We start from the raw sequence: 19,197 nt of genomic DNA on the forward strand, positions 1-19,197 counted from the left end.
ACATCCCCTCCTCGAACAGCCATCTTATCATGGTGGAGGGGTTTGTGTGTCCCAATGATCCTAGGAGCTCTGTTGTCCAGGGCTTAATGCCCCTGGTATGGCCACCCAAGGCAAACTGGTCCTAGGTGAGGGATGAGACAAAGTGCGGTTCAACACAACCTCCTATGATGAATAAAAAATTTGGACGGCGTTTTCCCTCGCCCGGACATGGGTCACCAGGGCCCCCCTCTGGAGCTAGGCCTGGAGGTGGGGCTCGATGGCGAGCGCTTGGTGGCCGGGCTTGCACCCATGGGGCTCGGCCGGGCACAGCCTGAAGAGGCAACGTGGGTCCCCTTTCCCATGGGCTCACCACCTATGGGAGGGGCCAAGGAGGTCGGGTGCAGTGTGAGTTGGGTGGTGGCCGAAGGCGGGGACCTTGGCGGTCCGATCCTCGGCTACAGAAGCTGGCTTTTGGGACGTGGAATGTCACCTCTCTGAAGGGGAAGGAGCCTGAGCTAGTGTGCAAGGTTGAGAAGTTCCGGCTAGATATAGTCGGGCTCACCTCGACGCACAGCTTGGACTCTGGAACTAATCTCCTTCAGAGGGGCTGGACTCTCTACCACTCTGGAGTTGCCCCCGGTGAGAGGCGCAGAGCAGGTGTGGGCTTACTTATTGCCCCCCGACTTGGAGCCTGTACATTGGGGTTTACCCCGGTGGACGAGAGGGTAGCCTCCCTCCGCCTTCGGGTGGGGGGATGGGTCCTAACTGTTGTTTGTGCATATGCACCGAACAGCAGTTCGGAGTACCCACCCTTTTTGGAGTCCCTGGAGGGGGTGCTAGAGGGCATACCTTCTGGGGACTCCCTCGTACTGCTGGGAGATTTCAGTGCTCACGTGGGCAATAACAGTGAGACCTGGAAGGGTGTGATTGGGAGGAATGGCCCCCCCGATCTGAACCTGAGTGGTGTTTTGTTATTGGACTTCTGTGCTTGTCACAGATTGTCCATAACAAACTCCATGTTCAAGCATAGGGGTGTTCATATGTGCACTTGGCACCAGGACACCCTAGGCCTCAGTTCGATGATCGACTTTGTGGTTGTGTCGTCGGACTTGCGGCCACATGTCTTGGACACTCGGGTGAAGAGAGGGGCGGAGCTGTCAACTGATCACCACCTGGTGGTGAGTTGGCTTCGATGGTGGGGGAGGATGCCGGTCAGGCCTGGTAGGCCCAAACGTGTTGTGAGGGTGTGCTGGAAACGCCTGGCAGAGCCCTCTGTCAGAAGTAGCTTCAACTTCCACCTCTAGCAGAAATTCAACCAGGGAGGTGGGGGACATTGAGTCCGAATGGACCATATTCCGTGCCTCTATTGTTGAGGAGGCTGACCGGAGCTGTGGCTGTAAGGTGGTCGGTGCCTGTTGTGGCGGCAATCCCCGAACCTGTTGGTGGACACCGGCGGTGAGGGATGCTGTCAAGCTGAAGAAGGAGTCCTACCGGTCCCTTTTGTCCTGTGGGACTCTGGAGGCAGCTAATAGGTACCGGCAGGCCAAGCAGAATGCAGCTTCAGTGGTTGATGAGGCAAGGAGTTTGGGGAGGCCATGGAGAACGACTTTCGGATGGCTTCGAGGAGATTCTGGTCCACCGTCCGGCGTCTCAGGAGGGGGAAGCAGTGCAGTGTCAACACTGTATATGGTGGGGATGGTGCACTGCTGACCTTGACTCGGGACGTTGTGGGTCAGTAGGGGGAGTACTTCGAAGACCTCCTCAATCCCACTAACATGCCTTCCAATGAGGAAGCAGAGCCTGGGGACTCGGAGGTGGGCTCCCCCATCTCTGGGACTGAGGTCACCGAGGTGGTCAAAAAACTCCTTGGTGGCAGGGCCCCGGGGGTGGATGAGATACGCCCGGAGTTCCTCAAGGCTCTGGATGTTGTAGGGCTGTCTTGGTTGACACGTCTCTGCAACATCGCATGGACATCAGGGACAGTGCCTCTGGATTGGCAGATCGGGGTGGTGGTTCCCCTCTTTAAGAAGGGGGACCGGAGGGTGTGTTCCAACTACAGAGGGATCACACTCCTCAGCCTCCCTGGAAAAGTCTATTGGGGGTTCTGGAGAGGAGGGTCCGTCGGATAGTTGAACCTCGGATTCAGGAGGAACAGTGTGGTTTTCGTCCTGGTCGTGGAACAGTGGACCAGCTCTACACCCTTAGCAGAGTCCTGGAGGGTGCATGGGAGTTCGCCCAACCAGTCTACATGTGTTTTGTGGACTTGGAAAAGGCATTCGACCATGTCCCTCGGGGAATCCTGTGGGAGGTGCTCCGGGAGTATGGGGTACCGGACCCCCTGATAATGGCTGTTCGGTCCATGTACAACCGGTGTCAGAGCTTGGTCCGCATTGCCGGCAGTAAGTCAAACCCGTTTCCAGTGAGAGTTGGACTCCGCCAGGGCTGCCCTTTGTCACCGATTCTGTTCATAACTTTTATGGACAGAATTTCTAGGCACAGCCAGGGTGTTGAGGGGGTCCGGTTTGGTGGACTCAGGATTGGGTCACTGCTTTTTGCAGATAATGTTGTCCTGTTTGCTTCATCAGGCCGTGATCTTCAGCTCTCTCTGGATCGGTTTGCAGCTGAGTGTGAAGCGGCTGGGATGGGAATCAGCACCTCCAAATCCGAGACCATGGTCCTCAGCCGGAAAAGGGTGGAGTGCCCTCTCAGGGTTGGGAGCGAGATCCTGCCTCAAGTGGAGGAGTTCAAGTATCTCGGGGTCTTGTTCACGAGTGAGGGAAGAATAGAGCGTGAGATCGACAGGCGGATCGGTACAGCGTCCGCAGTGATGCGGGCTCTGCATCGGTCTGTCATGGTGAAAAAGGAGCTGAGCCGTAAGGCAAAGCTCTCAATTTACCAGTCGATCTATGTTCCTACCCTCACCTATGGTCATGAGCTATGGGTAGTGACCGAAAGAACGAGATCGCGAATACAAGCGGCTGAAATGAGTTTCCTCTGCAGGGTGTCTGGGCTCTCCCTTAAAGATAGGGTGAGAAGCTCAGTCATCCAGGAGGGACTCAGAGTAGAGCCGCTGCTCCTCCACATCGAGAGGAGTCAGATGAGGTGGTTCGGGCATCTGATCAGGATGCCTCCTGGACGCCTCCCTAGTGAGGTGTTCCGGGCATGTCCAACTGGGAGGAGGCCCTGGGGAAGACCCAGGACACGCTGGAGGGACTATGTCTCCCGGCTGGCCTGGGAACGACTAGGGATTCTCCCGGAAGAGCTGGAAGAAGTGGCCGGGGAGAGGGAAGTCTGGGTATCTCTGCTCAAGCTGCTGCCCCCGCGAACCGACCTCGGATAAGCGGAAGAGGATGGATCTGTGGACATAGCTCAGATCTGAAGGAGCACTAGTAAAAAAAGAACTTTTAATAAATTGGGCAAGACTGCCTGTGCGTTCACTTGTAAACAAGGCCAGACATACTTGAACTCTTCTACTTGGGACACCTGTTCATCTCTTACCTATGCACAACAAGGTCTTTTTAAGGAGAGGACCGTGAGCTCAGATCACATGCAATGGGTCCCTAAAAAAATTCTAATATTTTAGCTGAAAACAGCAGGTGGAATAAGTAATAGGATAATGGTTACTCAATAAATATAAATTAAACCCTTTCTTGTGCATTACAGCCACTTTATATCAGATGGCACAGTATAAGGGAATACAATGGGGCAATAATGGTAAAAAATTCTTAATTAACATGAATGGAATGTGATCTGATATGCTTGCAGTGGGATTTGAAGGATTTGTTAACTCAGGCTGAAATTCTAGTGGACAAAATACATGGCTAAGATCAATGGGAGACAAATTACAGATAAAATATTACTTTTAAATAACAGGTGTTTGACTGAGTTAATATAACCTAACAACAGATTTATTGTCTTGCGCTCTTACACAAATATTCATAGCTGGTTAGTATGTACACATTCAGCAAATCAAAAATCCTATATATTGCTATGTCTCAGCAGAAGAAACTTGATATTTTTAGTCTAAATAAAATGATAAAGTATTGAAGAAGTATTGCTTTTGATGCATTGTTAACGGAATCAGTAAATCATGATGCTAAAGGAGTGGAATTATAATTATAATTGTAGTGGTTGAAGAAATCTATGTTTTATGACATGAGAGCTATCAGATCCTCTGGGAAACACAACAGATAGCAGGAGTAGCAGATCATATATATTGTATGTTAAAGCACAACAAATTAAAACAGCACTAAGAGCTGATTACCCCTCATGAAATTCCAAAAAAATCCATACATAATTCATCAACAGATATGCACAATTTTAAATCACTTGAAAAACAGGTAATATCAGAAACAACAATAACAAAACAGAAGAAGAAAATTTGTCACCACTTCAGCAAAAAGACCAGCACAAACCTCAGTGCTTTTATGTTGTAATGTAGTAAATGTAAAAACTTTGTAAATAGTCACTGAAGAGCAGCACTGACTGGATTAAAGAAACATACAAAAGCAGACAATCCACAGTGTTCCAAGGATTAGCAGCAGGCAGCTTTTTAAAATGCCTGTGCCATTCTTATCTTTACAGTTCATCTTGAGAGGAGCACCACATTGATTACAGCATAGAGGTTTATGAGCTAAAATGGAGTGTTTACTTAAGTTAAAAAATACCATGAAAGCTACAGTATATCAATATAGAATGTAAATTCTATTTTATTGTTTATTTTTTCCCATTTTAAAGGGTCAATAGTATAGCTATCTGTTGTTCTTTACAGTTACTGGTATGAAAAGCTCACTGTATTTCAGTCAACTAAAACAGTGATGAGAAAGTTATTCTATACATAGACAAGTTAGGATTATTCACCCATTCATTCATTTAGTTAATAAAATGTTTTACTTTTTGCTTACTATACTACCTTTATTAGGAGGAAGAATCAGTATACCTGGCCACGGAGTATGTGATTTACTGCCTTATGTAAATGGGATCACAGAGCACTCTTCAGTTTTGCACAGTCCTCGGTTTGTTGGAGAATCATTGACATATCATAGAAATTATGTATACAGTTTCCATTTGTAACTTGACATTAACTTTAAAGGGAAAGTGAAGTTATCCAAAGTTAAATTATCTGTAAAGAAAATGCCTGCAGAACAAATTGAAACAATAAAAAGCAGCTGCATGCACTAAAATGAATAAAAATAAAACATATCTTGGCATATCTTTTTAGAAAAGAAAAAAAAAATCCTTGATCTAGGCTAATGGAACATACTATAGAACTGGATAATGAAATGCAAAACACATTTAATTTGAAAAATAAATATATGGACAATTACTTCTGAGGATAATCAAAAAACAAATATATGCACGTTTTAGCACACAACTGACATCCATAGTAACCATCTAACATGGCACATAGAAAAGGATTTGTCACTGCTGTCAAATCGGAATAAGTTACTTCTACTCATATATCTTAAATAAATGTAATTTACTTTCTCCCTTTTAATATTAGGTTTAGCTTGCTTGACTTGTTAAACTCAGTAACACCAAACACCAGTGAAAACTTTCTTAAAAGTTAGGATTTGGTGTTTTGATATCAGTCAAAGACACTTTCTGTCAAATCTACAGGGCTACAGTTTTCACTGTAAATGAGTCATATTCTATATTTTATTAAAACAGTGTAGTTAAATTATGTTTACTATCTATACATTTAATTTTTTAGATTTAAAATTATGTCCTTTTGAAATGTACACAGTATACGTTCTAGAAATTTTGAGGTCTGAATTTTATTCTGACTGTTCAATATGCTTGTGCCCTTGCATACTCTTTGTGATGTTTGAATGTTCCCCATGTACAGTATGCACTCCACGTGCATACATTTTTCTTCCATGTGCTGATGTATAATTCAGAAAAGAGTTTATTTCAAAGCAGGAAAGAGCAAAACACTGTGGGGCTTTTACGTTTTTTTCTGTGTCTGAATGGGTTCCTCCAACATTCCCAAAGACGTGCATATTAGGTTAACTGAGGACTCTAAATGTGTCCTGTGTGAGTGCGATCCTGAGATGTCCAGCTTTATGCCTGATGCTACCTGGATAGCCTCTGACATTAATTAAACCCACTTAATTAAATTAAGTGGGTTTGAAAAAGTTATGTCATGCAATGTTGGTAGTTTCTTTCTTTCTTTCTCTTTCTTTCTTTCTTTCTTTCTTTCTTTCTTTCTTTCTTTCTTTCTTTCTTTCTTTCTTTCTTTCTTTCTTTCTTTCTTTCTTTCTGCTGATTAATGCACAGGTCAAACCTGTTCTTATTTGTTACAGATTGTGTACTTCTAAAAGTCTTTTTCCTATAAGCCGATAAGTGAGTATAAAGCCAAAACACAAAATAACAATGTTTAATCTGATAAATGTTACTTCAGCATATTTTTTCTTCCATGTTGTATATAACTCACATAACAGTTTATATTAAAGCAGTAATTATTTTATGATTTTAAGCATCATAGCACTGAAAACAGGTGGCCTTCTAGAGCTGAGACTAAGGATGCATGTTTTAACACTAGAATCCCTGAAGCCTATGAAAAAACTCATAATGCTGGGCCACCTTAAATTCCTTTACACCTCTGCATCAGCGTCTTTTGTTTTGTAAATGTGTCGATCAGCACAAGCAGCAAGCAGCTTTCTATCATATCCCCTGCCTTGATGGAGCTCAACTCGGGCAAAAACTTCTGCCAGCTCAAGCCAAGGCTTCTTATTTACATGTGAAGTGCCTGGAGTTGTACAGGGTAAATAATACAGTATATCATTATTTGGAATACATGAATTTCATGTGTGTTCCATGTCTACAAAGATCCGGGTATGTGTAGGATGAAAGAAATGCTGAACATATACCTACAGTAGAATTTTTTTCCATGTTGTACTAATAATGACATGAAATGTATAATGTGTGAAGACATTAGTTCCAAATATCAAATAAACATGTGCGCTTTTATTCAAAAATATAACCAAAGAAAAGAAAGCATTTAATTTACATGTGGCTGTCAATGAGTTAAAAACTCAAGCTCAAATGTCAATAGTCAGAGAATGTGTATTCTTGGAAGTTGCAGAGGTAAGAACTGCTGCCTTATAACCAAATGGTTGTCAGTTCGAGTCTCGGCGCTACGCGTTTTGAGTAGTGAGCTTCTGTTATTATTATTATTACTATAATACAATAAAAACATCCATTTGATTTGAGTCTGTAACACCTGGTGTAACTTTTGGCTACTTGTGAAAGTTAGCACTTGTTTTTTTATTATTCAGTTTTATTCTCTCAGTAACATTCATGTGGTACAACAAACTTGTTGCTCCCTCTCTGAGTTGATGACGTTTATCTCCATTCTTTTCACAAGCACACTGATGACCACAGCTGGTGTTGTGGCTGATGCCTGGTCAGAACTATTTGTTGTACCGGCAATTAAAGATACGATGTCCCTCACTGCTATCAGACTGGACAAAGGCAGGACCATGACAACAGACAGCTTCTTCACAGCGCTTTTGCTAACTAATAGACTGCTGCACCGCAACACAACTCTGCTTGGCACCATAAGTAAAATGGGACTTTCACCTGCAGCTATAGTCACTTTAATACGAGAGCAATTCGCCACATTAGTGTTTAGATCTGGCAGTATCATGCTGACAGTGTATGCAAACACTCATTCATACAAGAAAAGTCACTATTTGAAAACGCTATGCCATGAACATGAGTTGTCATTTGAACATGTTTTTTTTTTTCGATCGTGTATAGGTATACATTCAATAGTTTTAATATGTATTGTCACACACGTGCGCATGGGAGGCAGCTAAAGGGCTTGAGTAAGGGCAGTTCCGAGGCATGCTGGGATGTGGCAGAGTGCACTGACTCTTTTTCTCCCTTTCCTGTAGACCATTCATATTGACGTCACTTCCGGGACCGAGCCTATGGGAGAAGACCTTGCCGGCTCCGGACCCTGTGATGTCACGTCCGGGCTCGAACCAATGGCTGAAGACCATGAGCCCGATCCCTATGATCTCACTTCCTGTCTTCCCCTTTAAAAACCTGTACCTTTTCCCTATTCCCTCAGTTCTGTCTTGGACTCGGTTGTGTGCACATCAGTGCAGTATTCATTTAAAAAATGACTTTTGCAGCCAGGAAATCAATTACACGGGTGGCTGCCCCAAACCTTTCTATGACTCTGTGTCGAGTTTGTGACAGTATAAATGTCCCAAAAAGTGACACTAAGTACTTTTGGTTTTACAAGTGTACAAGACCTGATATAAAAAGGAATACCTGTGAACCTTGTTCTAGTAGGACTTTGGGCCACTATGAACCTCCAGAATGGCTTTAGACTGTGGTAGTGCCATTCATCTATTAGAGACATTCTATTAACTGTGGGTTTAAATAAGGAAAAGTAAAACACCATGTCAGGCTTCCCCCAAGAATTGCCCATCTGCACTCAGTTGATATTTGGTAACTGGAACAGCCATGGCATAAAGTTTACATCCTTACCATGTCCTTCAAAGCATTTATCTACTAATTGTGCTCTGTGGAAGAAGGCACTGTTACATTTAAAGATTCCACTACCATTAGGATAGAAATGTTTCACTAAATGATGAACATGGACCATATTGACATTTACCATGGGCTCTAAATAAATTAGTGGATTTTAAACTATACAGGAAAATGCATCACAACACAAAAGCACAGCCACCAGATCCTTTGCTGTAGCAAGGAAGTATTTGAAACTTCTGTTGGTATGCTATCTACTTGAGGACAAAAATGACTTTTAATATACCACTTTGAATACACAAGGAGTGGTCTGAAAATTTAAAGTACACCTTATAGGAAGGATTTAGGAATCGTAGTGGACTTATTTCTATCACCTTTCAGACAGTGATCAGATGCCACTAAGAAGGCTAACAGAATGGTAGGTTATAAAGCGCAATGTGCAGAGTCCAAGGAGGTTATGGTCGAGCCTTATAATGTACTGGTGAGGCCTTATCTGGAGTATTGTATACAGTTCTGGTCTCCAGGTTTCATAAAGGACATAGCATCTCCAGAAAAACTCCAGAAAACAGCAACTAGACTGATTCCTGGGCTACAGGGGATGAATTAAAACAGCTATGACTTTTCATTTTAAGCAAAAGGAGATTAAGAGGTGACAAGATTCAAGTATTCAAAATGATGAAAGGAATTAGTACAGGGGATCAAGACTGTTACTTTACAATGAGTTCAACAAGAACAAACGGACACAGCTGAAAAGGGTAAGGGTAAATGTTAAGGGTAAATGTTGCACATACATTGGGAAGCTTTTCTTCACACAGAGAACCACAGACATATGAAATAAGTTAATAAGTGGTGTGGTAGACAGTACAGGTAGTCCCCGAGTTACGGACATCCGACATACGACTTACGAACAGGGCCGCAGCTGCTTCTTCATTTGTCTGGGGGATGCGACGCAGTCTCCTCAGTAACTGCCACTCCGTCATCTCCAGCCTGGGGACGCTGCAAGCGTTGGCTGGAGGGGGGCGGTTTTGGTGCTCGTGCAGTGTAGTGTCCCTCGGGCAGCTCTGGTTGATGAATGGGGCGGTGGGGGCTTGATGGGGCGGAGAGAGGTGGTTCGCTGCCCGCCCACCACGCTACCGCAGCTACTGCTCCTGACTGGACGGAGGCTGGATGGGGCACAGGGGGGTGTTTCACTGCCCGCCCCATTCATTCTCAGTGGGCGGCTGGTGATGCTGCAAGTGGTGACCCGGTTGTGACTGAACGGAGGCCATTGAAGGTGAATGGGGCAGCATTGTAGTGTGCCTCTGGTGGCTGCCTGTTGAATGGGGGTGGTGGTGGGCAATTCACTACCCGCCTTTGGCCACACCTTGTTCGCTCTCGGTGGGCTGACGCTGCAGGCAGTATACTGTATGCAAGTGGAGGTGACTGTGTGGTGGGCGGGTGGTGAACCGCCTCTCGCTGCCCCCATTCATACACAATAGCAATAGCAAGCCTGCTTGTATTGTTACATACATAGCTGGAAGTTGTCTCTCGTCAGTACACCAGACGTGCTGGCGAGGGGTACCTTCCTGCTGTGATAGCATGCACAGTGCTGTGCAGAAGAGCTCATCTTAACCTTTTGTCTTCACCCTTCAACAATGTCTCTGAAACAAATCTGATGCAAGTGCTGGTGATAAAGTAAAAAAGAGAAAAACCATCACCATGGAAAATAAAGTAGAAATAATAAAAAGGTCAGAGAGAGGTGAAACTCCATCATTCACTGGCAGAGCACTTGGTTACAGTCGGTCAACAATAGCATTTATTAAAATAATGTACCTGTTCCAACTTACATACAAATTCAACTTAAGAACAAACCTATAGTCCCTATCTTGTACATAACCCGGGGACTGCCTGTACAACTTGTGGGACCTTCAAAATTCAAGTTGATGTTATTTTGGAGGAATTAAGTGGATAGCACTAGCAAACTTTGGTAGACTAAATGTCTTGTTCTTGTCTAACTCTTTCTAATGTTGTAATGGCCTTATCTGGCCACTGCTCCATAGACCAATTTATGTAATCTTTCTACTGTTTCACCTGAAATCAAACTGCCTATTTATGTGTAATAAAGCGTATATATATATATATATAGAAATTAGACTATAATGTTATTCTCTGTGAAGTTCTTAATTGAATTACTGGATGAAATGTGTCCCCCACCATTCTTAATTTGACATTTGCAGTCAAATGGTCCACATTCCTTCCTTCCATTTTTAATTACTGCATGGACATTATGGTTGTGGAATTAGTGCTTCTTGCTCATTGCTGCCCTTAGCTGATGATTTCTTGGCCTCTGATTTTGAAGCTATCATCGTCTTAGCCACTGTTCTCATGAAACATCCGTAACGTGAACAATAATTATTACTAAATCTCCTCTGATTCAAAAAACACCTCTCTCTCATAGTCACTGAAATAGTTTCTTCAAAACATGATAGCCAACATATTTAACAACGGATTCACATCAGCATGTTTAAATATGAAAGGATACAATGTCCTTAATTTTGGTGAGACCTTTTTAGTTTGAAACTAAAGTCATGATTCAGTAAGTAAGTCTTGGAAAAAATTACAACAGGAGAAGAAATATTAGAAAAAAAAACCCAGCATGATTTGTTTAAGAGAAAAGAGATGAACTACATGCATAATAACATCATTAAAACTGAACAAGAAGTATGATCATATATTTATGAACAGAATTACAGGTATATACCAAGATATACATATTTTTTTTACTTTGTATTTGTATAGTACTTATAGCCCCTATTTCCGCACAGTACACTTAGTTTGCTGCTTGTAATAAATAATTTGTCTGGAGTTTATTTTTTGCTTAACAGATACGGTTATCTCACATGCAGTATATCTATCTTGTGTATTATTACTGTATTTAAGATTGGGAAATGTGAACAGAAATGCTGCAGTGTGCAGCGTAAATTGCCTGCCCATGAGCATGAAATGGTATTTTGTAACCCTGCTATCTGGGAAAAGGGAGGCAGAGGGTTATAAGCTCTTTTCTACAGAAACTGCAAATACACGCACCCTGGTCGTTTTGTTTAGAACATCCATCATATTGCTAAACGGCTATTGAAAATTAAGCAGTATGGATGTACAGAGCAATGCGGCTACAAAAAGTGAAGAACATTTTTAGTGCCTAGACTGCTATATCCTATGGGAAAAAGCTAGCTCAATATTCCTTCATATAATGCAGTATCTAGCTCTCTTAGCAGTATGCCATCTGAATGTAAAAGTACACTTATTAATGCTGAAGGACTTGATTGCATTTTTGTATTTTTAGATAAAGTACAAAGTCTGTGCCGCAACCCAAGGCTCTTAAATATTCTGCTTCTGTCATCAATTGACGCATGCAAAGTGACACAATGTAAAGAGGAAGTGTCATTAGATGCAAAATACAATGTGAAAACAGCATGATGTCAAGAAGACAATGACAAAGGAAATAATGGAAAATGGAAGAACGTAAACAATTAATGCAACTGTTTAAACAAATAGAAAATGACAAAAAAAATCCAAAATAGTACCAAAAAGCATTTAGAGTGCTGAATATCCTTATATTATGTATGCAAGAATATTTTTTTCCACTTGACAGACATGCAGCCTGAATTGAGCATGATCAGAATGTGAACAAACTTTTTTTTTCTTTTCTTTCTTTCTTAGTGGGACATTTCATAATAAGCGCTGTAGCTTTATTCTCCAGTGCTGACTGTGAAGTGATGAGCTTTGTGGCCTCTCATTGTGTGGTATAATCCAACCTATTCTACTTAGTTATAGCCTAAGGACTGATAATAATTAATCATGCTGCCTACTTAATCCAAAAATAAATTTGGTCAAGCTTTTAGCATTGCAGTTGGCTTTGCAATATATGTTCAGACAGAGTTCAGTTTATAAAACGAATATTGATTGGTTAATTGATTACATGCATAATTCAGAATCCCCTGTGTATGCATCCCTGTAACACTTTTAGCAAATGAAACAGGCTTGTGTCATGTAATGGAAGACTGCTTACAAGTTCTACCACTTAGTCCTTTTAGATCTCTTGGTGTTTAGAATAGACTCCAACTGTGTTTCAAGACTATGACAAGCAGTTTACCTCATGTTCACTCTTGTGAGTAATGATATGCACTTCATGAAACCCAACACAAATGCACATTTCCATCAGTACACTTTTTTAAATTGATAGACTAAATGCTTCTGCAGTATTTTCACAGTAGGGAATTAGTGCCAGTCTTTTGGATGTATGCATTTATTTTTTTTGCAGTGTAATCAAAACATTTTCTATATGCTAAGATATGCTAGCCGCATTATACAGCAAGTCAAAATTCACAGAGCTGTCTGATAATTAAAATGGTCTTGCATTGTCTACTCAAGACCAAGTGCTGCCATGCCTTCCTTAGGACGGTAGTGAGGCCAGCTTTGTTATATGGGTTGGAGACGGTGGCACTGACGAGAAAGCAGGAGACAGAGATGAAAGTAGCAAAGTTAAATATGCTAAGATTTGCACTGGGTGTGACAAGGATGGATAGGATTAGAAATGAGTACATTAGAGGGTTAGCTCAGGTTGGACAGTTAAGAGACAAAGTCAGAGACGTGAGATTGTGTTGGTTTGGACATGTGCAGAGGAGAGGAGAGAAGAAGAAGAAGAAGAAGAAGAAGAAGAAGAAGAAGAAGAAGACTAAGGTTCTATGAATGACTTCATGAAACATCTTTTATAATTGATATTTGGAGTTTAACTTCCACAAACTGTATATGATGCCCATTAGGAAAGAGACACAGAGAGAAAGAGACAGGTAGATAATGTGGAACATCTTTTTGAGGTGCAAATATATAAACAAAGGACACACCATTGTCCAAGAACCTAATGGTTTTACAGAATGTAGGAATGAAACATGAATGCATAGTGTCCAGCAAGTCAAGTCAAGTTGGCTTGGGGCATTCGAGAGACTGAGCGAGGAGTCTAGTGTCCTGGATAAAAACCAAGATCCAGGCCTTTAATGACCTCTTGGGCACAGCCATCAGCAGTGTGTCTGTTTGTGGAGAGAGTGTCGACCTTGTCGAGAGGTTTACTTACCTTGGCAGTGACATTCATGTCTCTGGTGACTCTTCCTATGAAGTCAGTAGATGGATTGGGAGAGCATGAGGGGTCATGAAGTCACTGGAAAGGGGTGTGTGGTGCTCCCGATATCTATACAAAAGGACGAAGGTCTAAGTTTTTAGAGTCCTGGTGCTTCCTGTCTTGCTATATGGTTGTGAGACATGGATGCTATCCAGTGACCTGAGATGACGACTGGACTCCTTCGTTACTGTGTCTCTCCAGAGAGTTCTTGGGTACTGTTGGTTTGACTTTGTGTTGAATAAGCGGTTGCTCACAGAGTCCCGAATGAGGCACATTACCTGCATTGTGAGGGAGCGTCAGTTGCGGCACAGTTTCCCCGAGGGTGATCCGGCTCGTAAGATCCTCATTGTTGGGGACCCGAGTGGCTGGACCAGGCCAAGGGGTCGCCCACGTAACACTTGGCAGCGGAAGATAGAGGGGCAATTATGGAGGGTGGGACTGGACCGCGCGTCTGCCTGGGGGGTTGCAAACTGGGATCCTGAGTTGTTTCATCGTGTAGTGGGTGCGGCAACGCACTGCACCAGTGCATGCTCCCCAACTTGACTTGACTTGAGTCTTTTCAGTCTTGAGCAAAGGTTCAAGCAATCTGGACTCTCACCAATTTTATTCACAAAATGGGCAGAAAGGAAATACATATTTATTATTAAGATAAATAATCTATACATATTAATAAAAGGCAAAGCCCTCACTGACTCACTGACTGACTGACTGACTGACTGACTCATCACTAATTCTCGAACTTCCCGTGTAGGTGGAAGGCTGAAATTTGGCAGGCTCATTCCTTACAGCTTACTTACAAAAGTTTCATTTCGAAATTCTACGCGTAATGGTCATAACTGGAACCTGTTTTTTGTCCATATACTCTAATGGAGGAGGCGGAGTCACGTATCGCGTCATCACGCCTCCTACGTAATCATGTGAACTAAAAACAAGGAAGAGATTTACAGCACGAGTCAAACGCGGGAACGAAGGTAAATGATGTTAATTTTTGAGTGTCTTTTAATACTGTGTAAGCATACATATTAACACATGTGCAATTAAACGTGTGCATTTGCGGGGTGATTTCTCAGGCTTAAAAGCTCGCCTTTTATTAAAAAGGTAAATGCAAACTGTTTTCATTCTGAAGGGCACAAACCATGTTAGATTTCAGATGTTAAACGCGCAAAAATGTCGGTACACCAGATAAATAAGCGCAACATATTATCAGTTGTATTGTATGCTTACAATACATATAGAAATGTGTTAATCATTAACTAATATTATGGGATGGTGTTTTTCGACTCGCGCCTTGATTTAAACGATTGCATTTCTTGGTGGGTTTGCGTAGCTTATTGTCAATATCTTTACACCTCTTTTTAAGACTTAATTTAAAAAGGTTTTCTTTTCTTCTTAATTAAAATTTAAAAGCAATACTTCACCGCTGCGAAGCCCCTCTAGCGCTGACGTCCGAGGTTCGATTACCGTAAGCGAGTGCAGTGAGTGTGTACGCCTGATGAAACAAGAATAAGGGGGAAAGATGTGTCGCGTATTCTTTGCATTATTTGACAGTAAACTATTTTCAACCATTCTATGATCTGTTTCTCACAACTGAACGCACCGTGGTTGATGTTACCTCACTTGCTGGCCAACCATAAGCGTTACCTGGTAGGTAACCAGCCACTCACTTCACTCCCTTACGGGAATCGAACCTCGGACGTCAGCGCTACAGGCGAAGCCCATAAAATTGTGCCACGGCGTGTGGTTTGTTTATTTGACAACATGTAGATCGGGGTAATTACAATCACGGCATTCGTAGTCTGATTCACAATCTGATTGTATGGGTGGTTACCTACCAGGTAACGCTTATAGTTGGCCAACAAGTCAGCTCGAAGTGATCACTCGAGTGAAGGCAGCTTCACAAAAAAACAGATCCTTAACAAACTGTTATTAGTATATTTTCCCTCAATTTAAAAAGGTTTTCTTTTCTTCTTAATAAAAATTTAAAAGCGTTACTTCGCCGGTGCGAAGCGCGTGGATTTGAACCACTGACACATACAAACATATTCATGAGTGCAGGTACTTCGGAAGGAAAGCACCGTGTAAACGTAAAGTTTAAATTAAGTTCATAGACCTACAAAAGGTTGCCATTCATTTGAGGCAAGATTGCTTTTCTTCTGTACAACTATACGTTGCATTCTCAAGAGTGTGCTTGCACGGCTTCGGATATAGATATATATATATATGTATGTATGTCTATATATAAATATGTAAGCTTATAAGTACTGCCTTACTTCTCTTTAAGAAAGGAAGATGTAATGATACTTGATTTAAACGATTCCATGTCTTCCTGGGTTTGCTTAGCTTATTGTCAATATCTTTACACCTTTTTTTTAAGACTTATTGACTGAAATGGGCTTTCACAAAAAAAGTTAGGGCTTTGCTACAGGATACACCCTCCACAAGTTAAGCAAGTAAAAATAAAATATATATTTCTGTTTTATTTAAACCTTTTAAGTTCGTATGCATAGCCCCATTTGGCTGTTTTATTTTTTTTTTCTTTCTTCAGTAATATTTAATCTCCTTAAAGAAAAAGAACATATCCATTTTACTTTTTTTGTTTCTCTTTAGTAATATTTTAGTGTAAAAGGATAACCAGTATTTAAACCTTTTATGTTACTTTATAAATTTATTTTACACAATGTTGAAAAATTAATAAGAAAGCTACATATTTTGGCAGCTGCTTCTTTAATTTTCAATGAAATGAAAAAACCTCTCCAAGAGAAAATGTCAATGAAGAAGAAACAGTTTGCACTATCTAAAAATGAGAAACCCTCATTTATAAAAGTTTGCTGCAGATGACTTAACTGAAAATAAATTAATAGTTCCTATGTGTATAAAACATATTTATCTATTTTACTTATGCCTTTATTCCAGCAAATTGCAATATCTGAGGTACAATTTCTTACATTACTTTTGTTTTTTGCAGCACAGGCAGGTGAAGTGACTTCCTCAGGGTCACACAGTGGTGTCAGTACCAGGATTTGAACTGACAAGCTCCGGGTTTACTGAAATATTACTGAAGAAAGAAAAAAAACGAAAACGGGCAAATAGGGCTATGCATGCAGATGTCCATCCATCCTTATCCAACCCGCTATATCCTAAATACAGGAGCCAATAAGTAGATATGTATATATACATTTTATATATATATATATATATATATATATATATATATATATATATATATATATGAATGTATGTATGTATATATGAATGTCTATATTTATATCTATATATATATATATATATATATGTAGATATGTAAATCTGTATATGTATATATACATATATATATATATATATATATATATATATATATATATGTGGATGTGTATATGTATATATATGTATATGTAGGTATGTGTATATGTACATATGTATATATATGTATATATGTTTATGTATATATATGTATATATGTTTATGTATATATAGGGTTACATAACCCCTTTAACACACTACTTTTCCGCTGCGAAGCGCGGGTATTTTGCTATATGTAGATATGTATATATATGTATATATGTATATGTATATATATATGTTTACATAACCTCTTTAACACACTACTTCTCCACTGCGAAGCGCGGGTATTTTGCTATATGTATATATATATGTGTCTGTATGTGTATATATATATATATATTTATATATATATATATATATGTGTGTATGTATGTATGTGTGTATATGTATGTGTATATATATGTTGATATATGTATATATATGTGGATGTCTATATGTATATATATATATGTATATATGTAGATATGTGTATATGTAGATATGTATATAAGTATATATGTTTATGTATATATATGTTTACATAACCTCTTTAACACACTACTTCTCCGCTGCGAAGCACGGGTATTTTGCTAGTATATGTATATATATGTGTATGTGTATCTGTATATATATATATATATATATATATATATATATATATATATATATATATATATATATATATATATATCCATCCATCCATTTTCCAACCCGCTGAATCCGAACACAGGGTCACGGGGGTCTGCTGGAGCCAATCCTAGCCAACACAGGGCACAAGGCAGGAACCAATCCCGGGCAGGGTGCCAACCCACTGCAGTATATATATATATATATATATATATATATATATATATATATACGTGTGTATATATGTATATATATGTTTATGTGTGTCTGTGTATGTATATATATATATATGACAGCAAAACTCATAACAATGACAACACAATTACATTGACAATCATGTTATGTTATTTTTAAAATGTTTCCTTTTCTTTTTCATAACCTCTTTAACACTCTACTTCTCCGCTGCGAAGCGCGGGTATTTTGCTAGTAAGATATAAGGGTGAAAAGAAAGGACATAAAAAGTGCATAAGCAGGTCCCAATACCTGATAATGAGGTTTTAATTAATGCAGGTAGGGTTCTATATGTTTCCATATTTTTTTTTTTTTTGTGAAGATGGTAAATTTGCCCCCCCCCAGATGTTTACTGTAAATATAACTATAAAATAATATACTGTAGCTATGATGTTGTGGGGAATAGTGATTAGTACTGTTCCTCATGGTTCCAGCACCCTAGGTTTGAATTTATAACCTAGTCATTGATTGGCTCTACTTCTGTCTGTATGGGCTGTCAGGTAAGTTTTCTTCTCACATGCTTGTCAAGTTTACCTGTGATTCTAAACTGACACCATGTTTTCATATATTTATAACATTTTTATATTCATAATTAATGTATCTTATAAAACAATACAACAGTAATTCAATGATATTGTCGTCTCAGCTGCGGTAATAATAAGAGCATATTTACATAGCTTTGTACATCTTTTAATATTCTGTGGATAGAAGCCCAGCTCATAAGAGGCTGGCAGGCCATCACTTTGCCAAGTTGGCTATATTGTTAATTGTATAACCACTGACCTTGCCTATTTTTTCACCACAAATTCTGTGTGGGAATGTAATCCCATCTGCGCCACTTAAAACGACTGTTAATGGCCACCCAAAAAATCCTTTTTAATATTAGGGGTTTTATATTTTCTGACATCAGACATCCTGTTACACTTGGATCTCATAAATTTAAAGCAAATGTGGGGATATTTTGGTTTCAGTCACATTTTAGCACTTTTTCAGCAAAATGAATTAGCAATTGCAAAGTGCTGTGCTCATAAACGCCATGACATGCACTAACTCTCACTTTGTTCAGAGGTCTGTCATTGCCCATGCTACTATTACTTTGGGGATTTGCAATACCTCATGCACAAAGCAGGCTACCAACAGCAGCACAATATGTTCAAGTACTTGCTTCAGATTATAGTCTGTTGCAGACCTACCTACTGTTGACATCTTCATACATCTGACTTCAGCGGAGTTCTGTGTAGAATGTATGTTAATTTATAATGGTAAAATAAGGTGCTCTTAAACTTGTGCCTTTTTTTTTCATTTCGATGAGACTTTCATTCAGCATTCAGTAACTTAACATTGCAACCTTACATTTTATAACACTCAGAAAATGCTCC

General features: G+C 40.4%; 1 protein-coding gene across 1 annotated transcript in view; it reads right to left on the reverse strand.

Moving 5' to 3' along the window:
* Positions 1-19,197, reverse strand: part of crim1 (cysteine rich transmembrane BMP regulator 1 (chordin-like)) — a 907,432-nt gene that overhangs the window by 27,668 nt on the left and 860,567 nt on the right. The window lies entirely within an intron of this gene.

Source organism: Erpetoichthys calabaricus, chromosome 3 (assembly GCF_900747795.2).
Source record: "Erpetoichthys calabaricus chromosome 3, fErpCal1.3, whole genome shotgun sequence".
Lineage (NCBI taxonomy): Eukaryota > Metazoa > Chordata > Cladistia > Polypteriformes > Polypteridae > Erpetoichthys > Erpetoichthys calabaricus.